Raw genomic sequence first — 19,844 nt, 5'->3', positions numbered from 1 at the left:
ATAAGCTTCTTTAAAAATATGCAGCAGGGGCATACACACTCGACTATTGGAGCTGCTGGAGAAGGCAATCTGAACAGGTAAACCAAAAAAAGAGGTCATGATTTACTCAAAATGTTTATCAGAATGAAGCACCACTGACAGCTTTGCACAAGGTTAATCTTCAAGGACCAATATTATAATAGCTTTTTAAAAAAGATAAAGTGCAGTACATTCATTTTTAAATTGTTTATAACTTTTATGGCCTCCACAATCACTGTTGTGGGATGGGCAATTTAGATAGTTAGTTAGTTAGTTAGTTAGTTAGTTAGTTAGTTAGTTAGTTAGTTAGATAGATAGATAGATAGATAGATAGATAGATAGATAGATAGATAGATAGATAGATAGATAGATAGATAGATAGATAGATAGATAGATAGATACAGAAATATGCTGCTGACTTCAGTAGACTTAATTCCAAATAAGAGTATATATAATTGAAGCCTGATGCCAAATTGAGTAATACGAATTTTGGTTATATTTTCTTTTTTCCTCTGGTTGTTAATGTATTTGTTCAGAAATCTATTGATGCTGAAGAAGCATTTCTCCACTATTATTCTAGAAATAATGATTTTTTTAAAATTAGGTTCATTAGCTGGAAATGAACTTCATTAATTATGTCTGGATAATACTAAATGTAAGACTACTTGGATTAAAAATGTAATAGTTTACTTTCATATAATAATTCTTAGTATTCTAAGAAGTATATTAAGTTCAAAAGTTATGTCAGCCTAAGTAAGTGAAAAAGTCAAAAGAAAAAAACAGAATAGGGAAAGGGAAGGGAAGGAGAAGGAAAAAAAAGGAAAGAAGAAAAGGAAGGAAAGGAAAGGAAGGTTCTCAGGTATTCTTGTACTGAATACAAAATACAAAAAATTGTACAGAATACAAAATACAAAAAATTGTACAGAATACAAAATGCAAAAAATTGTATAGAATACAAAACTAGTATAGTCCCTCCTTTCAATGACAAGTTTATTGGTTTAGATCAGGGATGTCAAATTGCATCATGCGGAGGCCGCACCCACCCCAGCTCTGGCAATGCGAAAAAAGTTGCAATACGTCGTGACACGTCACCTGATGCAGCGAGTTTGACACCCGTGGTTTAGATCATTTTCTTGAAATGCTCTTTTCCAGCTAGGTATCCACTGTACCTGTTGAGCTACATGTTTTGTGATTGCCATCTAAATAGAATGGGGATCATAATCTAATATTTTCTGAGAGCATCAGGTTGCAGAAGGTTTTTTAAAGATTTAAATAAATAAATTCCATGTTAATTATTTCTAGGTACGGAAGATAAAGAGTATTCAGTTTGCTAATATTTGTATATCTCACTCTAATGCAAATTCTATCACATCAGCAGATCTTGAATTTGATAGGTAAATAATGAGAGCCCCTAAATTACTAGTTACCTATCATAATTCATTTCCATGCCATTCATATTTTCCTGGTCCCTATCTTCTTTTATACCAGGAAAAAGTGGCTTATGTTTTAAATATATGTTACTTATATGTAAGGGTGTAGGTCTATACATATGTTATATATAGTATGTTTTAAATGTGTGTTATGTATGTGTACACTTGAGAGCAAGCAACTAAATTTCATTTTTAATGTGTGCCGTTGTGCCCACAGGAAAAAAAATGACAATAAAGGTTATCTGAATCTGAAATATTCTAATGTCACAGAACAATTTGTAATACTATTTAATATAATAATTGCAATGATTAAAAAACAGCATGATAATTTAAAACGTCCATTTTGTATTTGCATTTCTCTAAAAAAGAATCCTTTTCAATAAATGCTCATCACCCATAATCTTTTATTAGAACTTCGCGAGTATCAATGCATGGTTATTTTTCATCTATTTTTTATTTTGAAAAAATCCTCAGAGTTATTACTTCCTATATTAAATATTTAATAATCATAAAATGTTGGCACTCTCACCCTTCATTTTCCCTTGACACCGTTATTAGGAGTTATCTCTGCCTCACCTCTGAAATACCTAAGGTTATTTTGTACTCATCTGCAAGAAGTGGTGATAGCATAGAAGAATCAAAGGACAGACTTTATTATCAAATCCAGTTGTGTAATTTAGACGTGGCTACATGCAACTCCAAGTGTAGGAATTCATGTCTAACATTTCTGAGGTCCCAGAAATTTAAGGATCTATTTGTGGTCAAAAATTTATTTCTTCTGCATCTTCTCATTCTCATACATTTAAATGATAAATTATCATTTGATCCTGGTGTATAAACCAGGATTGCATTCAGAGTTTAAACCACTACTTACAGGTTTCAAAAAAAGGGAACCACTGTATTAAGATAAAGGAAAGATATGTATCAGCATAGTCTTTGTATTCAATCCACAAAACCAAATGCTTTAGGACTCAGTTGTCCTGTCTGACCTGGGACAGTGTGAATTGAATGAACTATTTGGCTCACTAACAATAAAAATAAACAGGGTCTGAATCAGTGAAAATAAAAACACAAACAACCAACTGGTGGTAGGTGTACCCTAATTTCTCTATCTCTATCACTGTAGCTGTAGTTGGCAGAAGGTCAGCCTTTGAAAATGAATGCCTGGCTCTACTAGTAATTATTCCCAGGCTTGCTAATGGCTTTTTTCCATTGAGGATGAAGATCACTATAATTTTTTTAAAGAAATTGTCTTTAGTCTGAATGTTCATAGCATCTTGTGCATGTCTTTGTTTAGGCTAAATGGGAATTCAGCCACAAAGAACAGTTGCCAATGAAAATATAATGCTTTTATGTCTTGCCTGGGCATTCTGGGTCAACCTTCCCCATTATAGACAGTTTGTCTTAGAACTAAAGAAGAGGATAATTGGTGATGTGTTTGGTCTTTGTTTGTTTGTTTGTTTTGTTTTGCTACATCTATGTGGAAATATTTCCATTACAAGAAATTACTGATTTGTATAAACAAACAGAACGAACTTTGAATGTTAGGGAAGGTAGGTTTTCTATAAGAATGAAAATAAGTAATTTTATTATAATTTGAATAGTTATTTCTCACAATGTAGCTGGGCATCCTGCAATGGTTTACTGCCTAGAGGTAAAGGAAAGAATTGTGCTTTTTTGCCATTCAAAAAGTAACTGCACTCAACTGAAACATGTTTGGATGTTGGTGATGAGACAGAATTGCCTATGTCTAGTACATTTCCCACATAATTCCAGGTCAGTATGGCATATAGTGAGAAATATAAAATTGTAATTCAGAAAAACCTGGAGGAACATTCAATACTTCACTAAACTAATTTATAATATTCCAATATAAATAACCCATATTTTAAAAGATGTTTCCCTTCTTTTAGCAAATACTGCAAGAGGAGAGTTGTGTTACATGATCCAATCTGGGTTGGTAACCGGGACCAGAGGCTTTGTATTCTGAGCTTTTGGATTTGTGTTGGAGCCTATCCCCAAGGAACTTCTCTCTAGCAGTGTGTGTGCTTGGGGCTATTCTGCTATTTATATGGTGCCTGTTGTGTTTGGCTTTTTAGATGTTGATTGGGCTGTTGATGGCTGACTATTAAGTTGTTTTAAGTTGACTTAATAGCCAGCCATAAACACCCCAACCAACACCTAGAAAGCTACACACAACAGGCATCATATAAACACCACACTCAGAATAGCCCAAAGCACACAGCTAGAGGAAAGTTCTCTGAAGATGGGTTCTAGCATGAATCCAAAAGCTTGGAAAACTAAACCTCTAGTCCTGGTGATCAACCCAGATTGGATGATGCAACAGTATTCCGGGACATTCTCTTCATTTGTGAGAGTTGTGTTAATCTATGGTAGTCAAAAATCAGAAGGTCTGCTTGGTAGTATGTTTCCAGGCTAATAAGTTTTATTAAAAGGCATAAACATTCATAAGCTACAACTCACACTGTGAGATAAAACAGAATGGCTACACTTATATAGGATTTAAACTGGGATGAGGAATAGAGTGGTGAAGTTAGAGAAAAGGAGGAAGGAACAAAGTTCTTATGCAGATGGAGGCTAGAGTGAGACAGATTAAAATAGCTTTCCAAATAACAACTGAAATGTGTTAAATTCTATTGTGTTGACAACTTCATAGAGATAATCCTCCTTTGGGAACCAAAACTGGAACCAGGAAATCAGTTAAGTGAAAAATTGAAAAAAATCACATGACTGCACCTGTGCTTATGATTCCATTTCAGCTTGCCTTTGCTTTACAGTGTCAGAATGATATGACCCCCAAACAGCCAGGTGAGCCTAAACAGTTTCCATAAGTTGACTCAAACGGAAGCAAGATAAAAAGGAAAATCTTATAGCCATTTTCCCCCTTTGGAATCTGAACAGCACTGGGAAAATTAACACTGGAATAATTAATGTTTGTACTTACATTCATTGCCTTAGAATTGAGCTGGAACAGAACAGAACAGAACAGAACAGAACAGAACATTGCTTTATTTATTTGATCATATCAGTAAAGGAACTAGCAATCAAAAAGTTTACCACAAAGTAGCATTGGGTTGAGTAGCAATGAAAACCTTAGAAAAAATATTCAGATGTGAAAATATGTCTGTACCTACAAAGTCAGAATCGTGTGGACAATAGTTTACCCTGTGATGTTCTATTGAAGTTCTTACTTGAGGCACGGTCAAATTATCACACATAGGACACATTATGTGAGGAAGTACAGTAGCTCTCTGCTGAAGTCTGTTAAGCTGGAAGGAAAAAGAAGGATGAGCCACATTGAGGCAGGTAGACCTAATTACAGTGGCAATAGGTATTTGATAAGAAGATCTGAAGGTCTAGGTCAATGTTTCTCAACCTGGATATTTTTCAAGTGTGTGGACTTCAACTCCCAGAATTCATCAGCCAGCTTACATAGTTAGGAATTCTGGGAGTTGAAGTCCACACATCTTAAAGTCATCAAGATTGAGAAACACTGGTCTAGGTTGTGGATAATTTCTCCTGCAACAAAATGTATCTTAGTGATCACTAGGTGTCAACACCAATCTGATGGCACTTATTAACAGCAACAGCTGATGGCTTAAATTACTCCATTTGGTAATATGTAGTCATGTCTCCCACTGCTGCTACAAGGGAAAATATCTTCTAGCTATTCGTTTTTCTTCACTGTATACGTGGATACAGACTGATAACACTGCTGGAAATGCAAAATGTGTCCTTTCCTTAGAGCTCTTGACTGCTAAGTGATTTATGCTTTGGCTTCCTCCATTTCCTCAGCCACATGTGAAATAGGGACTTGCCTCTGGGAATGATAGGGATCCTGTAATTCTTTTAAAACTGTAACATATATTAAACTTCATAAACATCGACTCATGAAAGGCAATAAGCCGCTTCTTTAATCTGTGCATTTACATCCCAGGGTATCACTGGAGTGGTTCATTTTCTCCTTCATTTGACTTTGACTTTAAACAGTAAAGTTTGAGATAGAAAATCCATTCTCTTTCTTTCTATTTACATCAGTTCAGTGCTGTAAATTTCACTATCATTAGTAAGTGCATTTACATGTAATTATATTTTTCTGTCTATTTTCTGCAGTACAGCTACTTCATTGTATACATTTTTAGAGGCTTGACACCCCCCCCCCCAAAAAAAAGAGAAACAATATCAAACTAAACTCTTATTTACTTTGGGCTTTTAGCTTTTAAATAAAATGGTTATAACAATACATTTGAAAAGTGATCATTGATTTCTGAACTGAAATGAGAAAATTGAATAAGTAGAACACTGTCCTGTTTCATATATTAGGACATATGAGCAGTCTGGAAAATAGTATTATTTGGAAACACTAAGGAATTTAAAAATCAACTATAGCTTTTATATGTAGTGCTAAAAAAACTCGTTTTAATTAATTCAAAATTTCAAATTCAGATTTCTTTATTATAGCCCTAAGGCCAGATACAAACAAGGTATTGAATAAAAGCAGCACTACATCTGTCTATATCAGGGGTGTCAAACTCAATTTCATTGAGGGTCGAATCAGCATTGCGGTTGCCCTTGGGGGGGCGGATGGGTGTGGCCAGGGTGGGTGTGGCCTACTGGGTGGGCATGAACACAGTGGGTGTAGCCTATTGGGTGGGCATGGCCAGCTCTACATCATTCGTGTCAAGGGTGCCTGTGGGGGCCTGGGCAGGAGTGGGACAGATCTGAGGGTCTCTGGCAGAAGGAGGTGGAACTGGGGCAAGTGCCAAGGCATGGTCCACTGGAGGAGCCTCACTGCCTGCTGAAACCCCTCCACCGGAGCCCATCAAGCCGGATATGTGAAGTAGGTGAGGGCCATTTGCTGGCCACTTCCAGGCAATGGTGCATTTCTTCATTCCTCACAAAGGATGATACCTCCCCAGCATGCACCCAGGGGGCAGGGCCAACACGGCAGGGGCTGGTTCCTCGCTGTTTCCAGATGGTCTTGTGGAGCTAAGACTGAATGTGTTTCAGCATACATGGCCACCACAAAATTGTACATTGGCTCCCGGCCAGCCTGGGCCAGGGCCAAGGCAGTGGGAGCCGTTCCCTCACTGTTTCCAGGATGGCTTCGCGGGCCACATGAAACCACTTCACAGACTGCATCCGGCCCCCGGGCCTTGTGTTTGACATGTCTGGTCTATATGTACACTATATGTGTTTAAGAGAAAAATAATAATAGAGTCTAAAAATAATTAAGGGCATAGTTACTAAAATGAATCCAAATAAAATGCTATTTTAAGATGTTCCAGTAGTTTTAATTATGTTTCTTATGTTGTTCAACTTAATATGACAACTGTTTATTTTTTTAAAAAACAGTTGTGAAATAGACAAGAGTTCTCTTTCTTCTGTCTCTTCTACTGGATTGCAAAGCAACAGGCTGCTTTTTGGGGAGCTGAATTTGGTATAATGAACAAACATGGTGTTGTGGAAATATCCTTACAATAATTTTTAGGTTCTGCAACTTGTTTACATTTTGTTCCAAGCTCTTTACCCTCCCACCGCCACCCCCAGTATCAGATAACTCTGGTTTAAAATATTGCAAAGGTCTCCTATTGGCATGTAATTATTCCACTTCCTTAGCTTTCAAGTGGAATGATGGTTTGATAGATTGGCAGCTTCACACAGATATAAATAGTCAATTTTTTTAATCCCAAATGACTGACAAATATAAATAAAGTGAACAGAAAATATTGCTATAATTTTCTGTTTTCTCTGTTTTACATTAATAAATATATATTAAAAATAGTGCTAAAAATAGAGAGGGAATGGATGGTGGGCGGGAAAGGCAGCAGCAGTTGTTTTCTATGGGGAGCGGGGATGAAGGAACTCTAACGTCCATGTGAAAAGTCCACATGGTGGTCATGGCAGTGCAATCTAAGACTCAGCCATTTATTTACTTATTGAACCTATATGAATCAAATGAGTTTTGATGACTTCCAAGATATGCAATACAATAGCAGTTACAACATCCCACTATAAACATATCAACATAATGGACAAGAAAATAAAAATAAATTAAAAATAATAACATGGTAAATCAAGATACATGCAAAATACATACAAAATACATACTCTGACTATAGCACTGCAATTGCCATTGTCACTTTTTTACACCAACACACCTTCCCTGATGCCATTGTGAGGGATATTATGTTTGTCCAGGATTGCAGGAGTTTGAGAACTCTGATTGGAGGAATTTCTTGCAGGCATCTAAGATCAACCCAGAGAGACAGCAGCGATTTGCCCATTGTGCTTAGATTTTCTCAGCATTCCAGGATCAGCAGGAGCAAAACATTTTAAAACTTTAAATTCTATTAGTCTTGAAGTGTTTTGTTTCCAGATTGAATCATCTATTTACATAATTGGGAATTAAGTTGTAATTGATCATTACATCTAAATCCTGTTTTTACTAGAGAGACAAACCATTTATGCTTCCCACACTGATTTATAAAATATTATATGTTTCTCTTTTCACTTTTTTCCTTAAAATTCTCCAAGAACCAAATCATGATGAATAGAAGAAGGAAACTAAACTTCAGGATGCAAAGAATTATAGGCTTTGGAATCTAGTTGTTCTCAATTTCTAATAACATAGAAGAAACAAGCCTACATTAAGGCAGCTTGGAGATATTTCAAAATTGTTCACTATCCTTCTCAATTACATGACTGAATCTTATTAATGAAGTCCCTCATTAAACCAGAATGCGAGCCTGCTGCCAAAGAGTTTAATCTGTCAGAACAAATGAAGTAGTCAGAGGCAGCATGTTATTAATGTGGAGAATATAGGTATTTTTTTTTGTTATCACAGACCCATATATGCAAACTTTGTTAAAAGATGGATTCCTCTGAGGGATATTACTGAGAGAGACATATTTCTTATCAAATAAGGGATTTAGATGGTGCTTCATTAAAAGAGCTTAACTAGAGCACAGTTTTTTCTCTCACTGAACCTGCTAATTTCCTTCGTTACTACCATTCCCTTGCAAAAAGACTTGGATGGGTTTATTCAACATAAAGATGGACTAAGAAAAAAATAACAGGGCTAGTGCCCAAACCTCTAGGGATTTTCTCTCTCTCCAATTTTAAGAAGAAAAAAAATGGGGCTAAGCAGGTAAGGGCAAATGGTTAAGATTATTCTGTCCACATCAGGATTTTACGGATAAGTTACGGAGCAATTTTTGTACCAATTCCAGGGTTTCTCTGAAATCATTATAGTTTAGAGAAGGTGTGGGTAGCTTTTAATCATGCACTATTTGACATCCTCACTTCTTCTTACAGAAATGTAATGATTAAATTAATTTAATTATGTTATGATTTCAACAAGAAAGGATAAGTCATTAAATATAACTATTCAGAAGAATTCGTGTAATAAAACTAATCAATTTTGGCTTGAGAAATTGTTCGTTTGATTTTTAAAAGTTAAACTTTTAAAACAAGCTACCAACTCTATATTTATCTCATAATGCTAAAGATTTTTTTCTTCTTTTGTTCAATCGTATTCAATTCTCATAGACCGTCTGGAGAAGTCCCTGTAGTTTTCTTGATAAGTTTTTCAGAAGTGGTTTGCCATTACCTCATTTCTAGGGCTGAGAAAGGACACTGGCCCAAGGGCACTCAGCTAGTTTTGTGCTGGACTCATGGTCTCCTGGTTTCTAGCCTGATACCTTAACCTGATGCTTTCTTTTAGAAAAAATAGTTTCATTTTCATTCATTTGACTGAAAAATATTGTAGCACAAGGAAGGGATTTTTTTCTTCTTGAAAATAAATCTCCTGTCAAGCATCAGGAAAATCAGGAGATCCAGGCAGTTCAAATGGGTAAAACAATTTATTGGAAGCTTAAGCTCTCTACAACAGGGGTTCCCAACCCCCAGGCCACATCCCATTACTGGGTTGTTGTCTATTTGCAACCAGGCTCCTTGAACACTGGCCCACTACAAGCGTGGCTCAGTTCCCCTCTCCCCCCTCAGCTGGACCACCAAGCCGCAAAGGTTGGGGATCACTACTTTATAAGAATCTGAACTACTAATGGCCAAAGGAAATAGGTGGCAGATAAGGGTAGAAGGAATTCGAGATAGGCTGGATTTAGATCTCTTGTGGGCACAAAGGCACTCATGATGATAACATGTTTGACTCTTCTCTCAGGCTCAGCCTGGTTATCTCCTGCATGTCCCTTTCTTACCTTTGTTAAAGGAATGTGTGAAGTGAACAGATTAACCCTATTGCTCCATTAATAAATAGCGCTGACAATGCTTATAGCAGAAGTGCTTTTCTATTCGTAAAGATAAATCTGCAAATTTGAACACCATAGGAAAATGTTCATAGTTACAACTCCACTAGTTTAGGACAGTGTCCTCTCTTGCCTGAGATTTGTAGGGGTCAGGATCAACTCATTAATGTTACTTAGAATTTGTTCATTTGTTCACAATGGAAGCAGCAGAAGTAGCTAGAATAATTCTGTGAGCCATTTGACTTGTGGAAGTGTGTGGAAGATCATGTATACTCGCATCTATGTTTGATCCTGCATCTATGTTTGTAAGTAACGGAAACAATAATAACAATAACAATAATAGAGTTGGAAGGGACCTTTGAGGTCTTCTAGTACAACCCCCTGCTCAGGCAGGAAACTCTAGTCTATACCATTTGAGACAAATGGCTATCCAGTCTCATCTTAAAAATTTCCAGTGTTGGAGCATTCACAACCTCTGGAGGCAGGTTGTTTCTCTGATTAATTGTTTAACTCTCAGAAAATTTCTCCTTAGTTCTAAGTTGCTTCTCTCTTTGGTTAGTTTCCATTCGTTGCTTCTTGACCTGCCTTCATGTGCTTTGGAGAATAGTTGACTCCCTCTTCTCTGTGGCAACCACTGAGATATTGGAACACTGCTATCATGTCATTCCTAGTCCTTCTCTTCATTAAACTAGACATACACAATTCCAGCAACCATTCTTTATATGTTTTAGCCTCCAGTCCCTTAATCATCTTTATTGCTCTTCTCTGTACTCTTTCTAGAATCTCAACATCTTTTTTACATTGTGATGACCAAAACTGGATGGAGTATTCCAAGTGTGGCCTTACCAAGGAGTTATAAAGTGGTATTAACACTTCACGTGATCTTGATTCAATCCCTCTGTTAATGCAGCCTAGCACTGTGTGGCTTTTTTTGGCAGCTGCAGCACACTGCTTGCTCATATTTAAGTGATTGTCCACTAGGACTCCAAGATCCCTCTCACAATTGCTACTATTGAGCAAGGTACCACCTATACTATACCTGTGCATTTTTTTCTTGCCTAAATGTAGAACCTTACTTTTTTCACCATTGAGTTTCATTTTATTAGATAGGGCCCAATATTCAAGTCTGTCAAGATCCTTCTGTATCTTAAGCCTGTCTTCTGGAGTGTTGGCTATTCCTGCCAGTTTCGTGTCATCTGCAAATTTGATGAGTTCTCCATCTATCCCCTCAAAAATGTAAGGAAACCATTCTGATGCAAATCTTGAGTAACAGTTATCAACAAACTATTTAACTAAGATCTTTTCCTCTTTTACCATTTTGAGCATCTAGAGGGATACAAAGTTCTGGTTCTTTAGTGTTGACTCTCCATCTCCTTCTGGATCTTGACCTTATATAAATTAATAGAAAATTTTTGTTTATTGTTCATTGCTCTACAATAATTACTAATAATTAATTTTAATGACCCTGCAATCCCTTGCTTCAGCATAGGCTCAGGGTGACTGATTGGAGCTGAGTGTTTACTGGCCACCTGCCTTCCTGGCACCTACATGGCGTTCGCAGCAGCTACTCAGTGCACCCAGAGAGAGAAATATCTGCCACTACCTAGGATCGAACTCATAGCTTCCTGATTGTGAGGCAAGAGCTCCACCTCTAGGCCACCATGCCACTCAATAATTACTAATAATTTACCTTTGTTTATTGTTCAATAATCAGATCAATAACCAATACTTTGTCTTGATAATATATTTAATTGAAAAAAGTTTGCATAACAACTTTTTGTGCATCTTGTAAATTGTTTTAATGACAGAACTGTTTAGGTTTATGCTAAAATATGTTTGCCATAAATTATGTCATATGAACCATTAATAAATCATAATATTTTTTCTAAACAATTTAAATTTACTCAATAAAAGTTATATTCTTTTATTATGACTATTCATATGATTAAAACTAAGGATAAATTATTTTTCAAATTTATATTTACATATTTAGAGAAGGTAATACTTGCTAGAACTAGAGTTGCTACTTTGTTGTAAAGGTCGGATAAAGGCATTACAAAAAAGAAGGAACCATCTTTCTGCAAAGAGACAGGTTATAGTGCTGTTGAATTATTTTAGAATTATGCACATATGCCATCAAAATTGGAACTTGATTTGATAAATAAATATACAATTGCAGAACAATTTCTGGGAAATGATAGTTCTTCTTGTATTTTTAGTTGAAATTAGGGATATGTTACTGAAGCAATTAATGCCATAATTCATCTGCATTTAGCAGTAAAATGAATGTTTCCAGAAAAGACAACACTTCAGAGAATAAAATTCCACCAATGGCCTGAATGGGGCAATTTGTGTCAACCTAACTAGAAGTGCTTGCATATTGAGCTAGACAGAGTGAATATTTCTTTTAGAAATCCAGAAATATTCTCAAATGAGAGAAAATTCCAGAACATGAAAATAACAAGTGAATTAAAATAGTTCATGAATGAACAAATGCATCCAGAGTTTTGATGTTCCTGAACGCTACTCGCTGATCTTCTGCTTTTCTTCCTTCGACAAGATGATATAGTTGAATGAATCAGTATAACAGAATAACAAAGTTGGAAGGGACCTTGGAGGTCTTCTAGTTCAACCCCCCTGCTATGCAGAAAACCCTATGCCATTTCAGACAAACTGTTGTCCAATCTCTTCTTAAAAACCTCCAATGTTGGAGCACCCACAACTTCTAGAGGCACGTTGTTCCATTGATTCATTGTTTTAAAATCAAGAAATTTCTCCTTAGTTCTAGGTTGCTTCTCTCCTTGATTAGTTTCCATCCATTGCTTCTTGTGCTTTGGAGAAAAGGTTGACTCCCTCTTCTTTGTGATAGCCCCTCAAACTGTTATCCCTAGTCCTTCTTTTCATTAAACTAGACATACCCAATTCTAGCAACCATTCTTTATATGTTTTAGCCTCCAGTCTCTTAATCATCTTTGTTGCCTTTCTCTGTACTCTTTCTAGAGTCTCAACATCTTTTTTACATTGTGGCAATCAAAACGGGATGCAATATTCCAAGTGTGGCCTTACCAAGGCATTATAAAGTGATATTAACGCTTCACGGGATTTTGATTCTATTCCTATGTTAATGCAGCCTAGGACTGTGTTAGTTTTTTTAGGCCAGAGCTCTCCAGCCTTTCTAGGTTGGCAGCCCAGAGGGAAAAGGAGGAGCATGTTCATGACAGTAGCACTAGCACCCGGGCACATACGCAAGCGGGTCACGCATACCTGCAGCGGCACTGGCAGTGGCGCTGGCGCATGCACAAGTGGGCTGCTAACACCTGCACGCATTCACAAATGGGCTGCTAGCGTCCATGCACATGCACAAATATGGCTGCTAGTGCGAGTTGGGGTGCACGCACATATGCACACACTTGCCAGCCATTCCTGCACCCCGGTGGCCAAGAGGCTATGGCCTGGTCCTGGGCCGTGGACCACAGGTTGGAGACTCCTGTTTTAGGCAACTGCAACACATTGCTGGCTCATATTTAAGTGATTGTCCACTAGGACTCCAAGATCCCTCTTTCCGTTAGTACTACTGAGCCAGGTATCACCTATAATTTACCTGTGCATTTGGCTTTTCTTACCTAAATGTAGAACCTTATTTTTTTCACCATTGAATTTCATTTTGTTAGATAGGGCCCAGTGTTCAAGTCTGTCAAGATCCTTCTGGAGTGCTGGCTATTCCTGCCAGCTTGGTGTCATCTGCAAATTTGATAAGTTCTCCATCTATCCCCTCATCCAAATCAATGATGACAATGTTGAAGAGCAGTGGGTCTAAAGCAGAGTCTTGGGGTACCCCACTGCATGCTTCCCTTCATGTAGCTGTAGTTCCATTAAGGACTACCGATTAAGTGCGATTGGTCAGCCAGTTATGAATCCATCTGATTTCATAACCAGTATATATTAAATAAACTGAGACAGTATTACAAAAAAACCACCTCTAAAGAATATTGAACTAATATAATTTTAACTAATGTACCACACATATTCATTTAAGGCTGAACTTCTACATATATGATCATTCTGTGATGTAGGGTGGAACAAAATTAAAAAGTCTGGTGTTTGTAAGAGTGAGAACAGTCTTTCCTTGCATGGACAATGAACTATTAAGTACATTTAACATTAGGGCTAAAAGCCTCATTTTGGATACTGTGTATATGTTTTTCAATTGAGAAATAACACCCATAAGCAGCCAATCTGAACACACTTAATTTTGGTAGATTGCATTTTCCCTTTAGTTACATATGATTGCATTTAAGTTAATTTTGAAATGATTTTGAATTATACTGTGGTTAAACATGAGTTATGAATCATTCTATATACATATGCCAAATAATCATAAAGCTACTGTATATTGTGTCTCTGCTTATCTATATACGCTACATATCAAACAACTTAGTACTTACTTATTTAAAGTAATGCTATATTACCAATTGCCATGCATCATTTGGCCTCTTGTCTAGATACCCTTCTTATCTAGTCAACCAACTCCTACAATTCTCAGCTAGGAAATTGGTCATGCTGGTTGAAAATGTAATCTGTAGTCTCAATACATTTTAGATTATTGGGACTGTGTTTCATGTACAATAGTTTTTTGACCAGTTCCCTACATATGTGGGAGAATAGTGGCTGATTATTTTTCCAGAAAGAAACTCATTATCCATTATCTTGATTAAAGACAACAGAATATGATAATTTTTCATTTCTCCTTGTCATCTTCTATTTCTTTTTCTATAACTATGGCTGAGACCCTTTTGTTATGCTAATAGTTACCGTAATTAGTGAGTCAATAGCCCACAAGCATTCTAGATAGAACCAGACCTGATCAGCAATATTTTTTGATCACCTGTCCCAAAATATTTCCTGTATGAACTTTCAGATTATAACCATTTGTATGAATTGTGGTAAATTTAACTTTACTTCATAGTCTGTAGGATCACAAGCGTGTTGTATTAAATTCAACTTGACTGATTGCAAACTGGCTCAAGGATGATCCAGCCTAACTGGCTCCTGTACAGTCACCTTTGTGTGATTAAATCAACAGTGTTACAAATATAACATTCCAACATTCATAATAAAAGTTGATTGCCTGTTGGGTTTTGGTGGAACCAATTCATCAGTGAAAAATGAATCACATTGGAACAACTGTAAAGCCTAATACATTGATACGAATGCATGATCAGCCTTAGAGGAGTATTTTTGGTAAATGCTAATGGCTTGTTTTCAAACCTGGACAATACAATGAGATAGACCAAACTTAGTCACTCCTAGAGAAGTCTTTTAAACTAACTTTCTATATTAATGATTCTACCTCAAGACTAATCTAGTTTGCAACAACCTATTGTTGTCAGTTTGCTTTCTGAAACAGTAGCAACAAAACACTAAATTATGATGAGACCATTTTTCATGAATGAGATTGCTTGCTAATAATTATTAATGCTCATCTTGTTAAATATTAGGCATCCTTGTTGGCCACAGCTGGGCAGAATTTGGAACACAATGAGACAAAAGTTCAATTATTTTAATCTTTGCCTGTTGGTAATATTTATGAATACGTGAGCAAAACATTATGGGTAGGGCATTCCAGCTTTGTGATCCCTAAACAATTGTACATCTATGGATAAGCAACTACATTTACTATTTTTTCTATATGATTAGTACATAAACATAGAAAAACATGAATTATACTGTAATACCACTGCCATTATTGTATCATAATAGGCTGTAATGGGAAGGAGCGCCTATTGACCTATTATTGGATGAGCATGGTGTTCATAATAGCTGAAAAACAGCTTCCTATGAATAAGAAAAAATTGAAAACTAATCCAGAAACCATCTAATTTTGAAAGTTTGCAAGATGGACAATCATTTGTGCACACTGTCACTAGCCTAAACATAATCAGATAATAATCTTTCTGTGAAGTGCTACACTATACAAAAAAAAAATCATTTAATGTGTTGTAAGCCACTGAATTTCACGGTTTGTTCTTATATGGGGAATGGGTGGAGACAACTTTAAACAGGATCTCCAATTTGGTCATATCCCGAAAACTATTGCCTCCTGGTATTATCCCTGAACATTTTTTTTCTGCCTGATTTCAAAGAACGTTCTTACAGCTACAAAATATGATGTTTCTACTGCTTGTATTAAGCACAAAGATATGTTTATAGTAGTGTGACATGACTTCCAGAATTGCAGTGAACAGCCCACAAAATGACATAGAAGTTCTTCTGAAAGAGAAAGTAATTTATAAGTGTCAGAAAATGTGCTGGTAGCTGTTCAACTTTGTTGGAGACAACAATGCTATATAAGGTTTATCAGAAGGAAACATATTCAGACTGACCTGCAGGCATATTGGCCTTTGCCAGAACAAATTCAGATAGAAACTGATTGTGATAGCCTCCAATTCCAAATAGAAAATGTTGATGGTAGACCTCAAATTCATAATATATCAAGGAACTAAAAATGAAATGCTAAAATTCATGCATTTGCCATACTTGTAAAGCCAGATACCCATGATTTGCTCAAGATGAAAATGCATTAAGCAATGAATATTCAGCTGCACAGTATGCAGTTGTTCCACCCTTATAGACAATGACAGCCAAAACTGTTTCAGGAGAATCTTCAGCCATGGCATCTTGGAACTCAAAGCTTGCTCCTTCCTTATAGCCATGGATTCCACTTCAAGGTATCCAAAGACTGCAACTTTATAACAAAAAAATTGATACCCCTATAACCAAGATGAAAGCTATTTTTGCTCACTACAGCAGTCTAGAAGAATTGATTTGTGATCATCTTCTATATGCTAGCTAGACTACATAGAGGTTTTCTAATTCATATGATTTTATCCTCACATATACACCCAGACCCAAAGGAACTGAAATAATGCAGTATAGTTAATAAAATATATAAGAAGGCACTAAAAGACTGCATAGCTCTTTGGTTGGTTTTTTATACCTTAAAAACATTCAGCCATAGGTCGTTATTTCATACCTGCACAACTATTTAAGGATGACTTTTGTATATCATTGCCAGACTGCCTACTGATCTTCATTCTAGATTTTTCAACCACATCTGTAGCATGGATACTTTGCAACTCTCCAAGTGATTGTGTTCAAAAGCAAATCAGAGCAAAATGGGCCTCAACAAGAAACAAGCTCACACTCAGTTGATACAGAGACCCATGCAATAGATGCATAGCACTCCAGTCAATAGCTTCATTCTTTCCTATCGATCTCATTGTCACTCATTCCCTATTGCCACAACTTTCACAAATTAAAAGGGCACAGAGGCATCTGCAAGGCCATCGAGGGCAAAATGAAACAGCATGGCAATTCTATGACACTAGTACCACCCTGTTTCACACCTATCGTGTCATTGCACACACATATGAACAGGGCCAAGCTTGTGACATGGAGCTACAATTCTTCTTGCTTCATTTTGATGACGACAAAAAGCTCCCATGGACACTCATGGAAGTGGGTAACTTCTACAGCAGCTTTCCAGGATTCTGAACTCAGGAGAACTGACAGAATCAACTCATCCTGCATTGCAGATGGTCAATCCAGCATGGAGAAGAAATGAAAATGGGTGCAGCAGAAAAAGAAAAATCAACAGTTCCATCTCTTCACCACAATTTGGAGCCTTGGGGAATAGAATTTGTCAGTAGTGCCTGATTTTTCTGTTAATCAGAATAATTGTCAAAGCAATAAAAATAATAAAATAATAAAATTCCTTGCTTGTCATATTGTACATATATCAGTGGCTCAGTCTTCAGGTTATGAGTCTTCAGAGCATATCACAGGATCTTCCAGTGGGTTTCATTAGTCAGTTGTTTATTTCCTTGTTATATTTAATTCTTACCTTTCCAGAGAATATGGGTGTTTTATCCTATCTTTTCCTCGGACCACAACTGTAGTATACAGAGTGGATTGAGAGATGTTGACTGGCCCAAATCACTCAGTGAGTTCCAGGGTTGCATAAGGACTTGAACCTGGGGTTTCTTAGTTCACCTGATAGTTTAACCACTGCACCATAGTGGCGTAGTTCCTCCTTTCTCTGAACTTAGATCAAGCGTCTAATATGAAACTTATTTTAGTGGAAGGCTAATTATTTATTTATTTATTTATTTATTTATTTATCAAATTTATACCCCGCCCTTCTCCTAACGGACTCAGGGCGGCTTACAGCCAGTTAAAACAGATAACTAATACAATAATACTAAATTTAAAATGTAATTAAAATGAAATATTCATTATTGGCCGTTTCTTTTTAAAATTATTTTAAAACCAAATTAAAATTCCCCTTAGGCCAGTCCGGCTAGCTTAAATAGCCATGTCTTGAGGGCGCGGCGGAAGGAGGGGAGATCCCTCCTGATAATTGGCAGGAAGCTGTATGATAAAACATTCTGAAAATTCAGTACTGTCAACTGAGCATTTTTAGAGAAGTACTATAGATATGTTCAAGATAATTCACTTTATCTGCCTATGTATGTACTTTAGCAATAGCAGACTTGGGATTAATCATCATTCACTTATCCCGGCTTTCAACAACCGTATATCCATTAATCCCACTGGGATCACATCAGTGTAAAAAGTCAACTGGCAGTATGCATCATTTGTGCATTTGTATTAGATCTATTCTAGCATGACTGCATATCTGTGTATTAAAAGATGAAAACAGTGAAGAGTTCAGAATAGTCTGCCTTTGGGAAATTACAGTATTGCACTTCAGAGGCTGAAGTAATTTTGAAGCTTGAATTGTTCAGAGTGGGGTTAGGAAAGTCTTGGGGAATTCTTATCAGTTAATGAACTACTAAGTATTTCAAAAGAAATTCAGGCATCCAACACTAGGCACTAATAACAATGGTCTTATTGGAAAATGACACAAGGTCTTGCTAAAAATTAAAGGGGTGGACAATGTGCTGCACAAACCTATTGTCTGGGGGAAATAATCAGATTATGGGTACAGATAATCATGACAAAATATAAATAGTTGCATCATTCTAGATCAGGGGTCTTCAAACTTGGCCCTTTTATGACTTGTGGACTTCAACCCCCAGAATTCCTCAGCCAGTATGCCTGGCTTAAGAATACTGGGAGTTGAAGTCCACAAGTCATAAAAGGGCCAAGTTTGAAGATCCCTGTTCTAGATTCTTGCCATTCTTTACTGATACTCAAGAAAACACCCTTGGAAAATATAGACAGAAACATTTGAAAGAGATCTAATTAGGAAAGTAATTATCATGCTCTACTCCAGTGTTTCTCAACCTTGACAATTTTAAGGCATGTGGACTTCAACTTCCAGAATTCCACAGCCAGCAATGCTGGCTGTGGAATTCTGGGAGTTGAAGTCCACGTGCCTTAAAATTGTCAAGGTTGAGAAACACTGCTCTACTCTACCTTGGCCAGGTCTTACTTGAAGTATTGTGTTCAGTTCTGCACATCCCAGTAAAAGAAAAGACATCAAAAAAAAAAAAAAGTGGAACCAGTCTAGAGAGGTGCCACTGGGATGGTGACTTGAAGTCAAATCCTATGAGGAACAGTTGAAAGGAATCTTAAGTATCTTTAACTTGCAGAAGAAAGGGTTGAGAGGGGATATGAAGCTGAGTTCAAATATTTGAAAGGCTGTCACACTGGAGATTCAGAATAATTCTCATTCGTGGCCCATGGTGATGCAGTGGTTAGAATGCAATATTGCAGACTAACTCTGCTGACTTCCAGCAGTCTGATCCTGACTGGTTCAAGGTTGACTCAGCCTTCCATCCTTGTTAGGGGGCAATATGCTGATTCTGTAAACCACTTAGAGAGGGCTGTAAAGCACTGGGAAGTGGTATATAAGTCTAAGTGCTATTGCTATTATTTCAGAGTGCGCCTGGAGGCAGGACAAGAAGCAACGGGTGGAAACTAATCAAGGAGAGAAGCAATCTAGAACTAAGGAGAAACTTCCTGACAGTGAGAACAATTAACCAGTGGAACAACCTGCCTCCAGAAGCGGTGAATGCTCCAACACTGGAAGTTTTTAAGAAGAGACTGGACAGCCATTTGTCCGAAATGGTATAGGGTTTCC

The sequence above is a fragment of the Protobothrops mucrosquamatus genome, unplaced genomic scaffold, assembly GCF_001527695.2.
Source record: "Protobothrops mucrosquamatus isolate PMUCROS unplaced genomic scaffold, P.Mucros_1.0 scaffold1136, whole genome shotgun sequence".
NCBI classification, from domain to species: Eukaryota; Metazoa; Chordata; class Lepidosauria; order Squamata; family Viperidae; genus Protobothrops; species Protobothrops mucrosquamatus.
The sequence above is the reverse complement of the archived record's forward strand: the minus strand, read 5'-3'. Positions refer to the sequence as shown.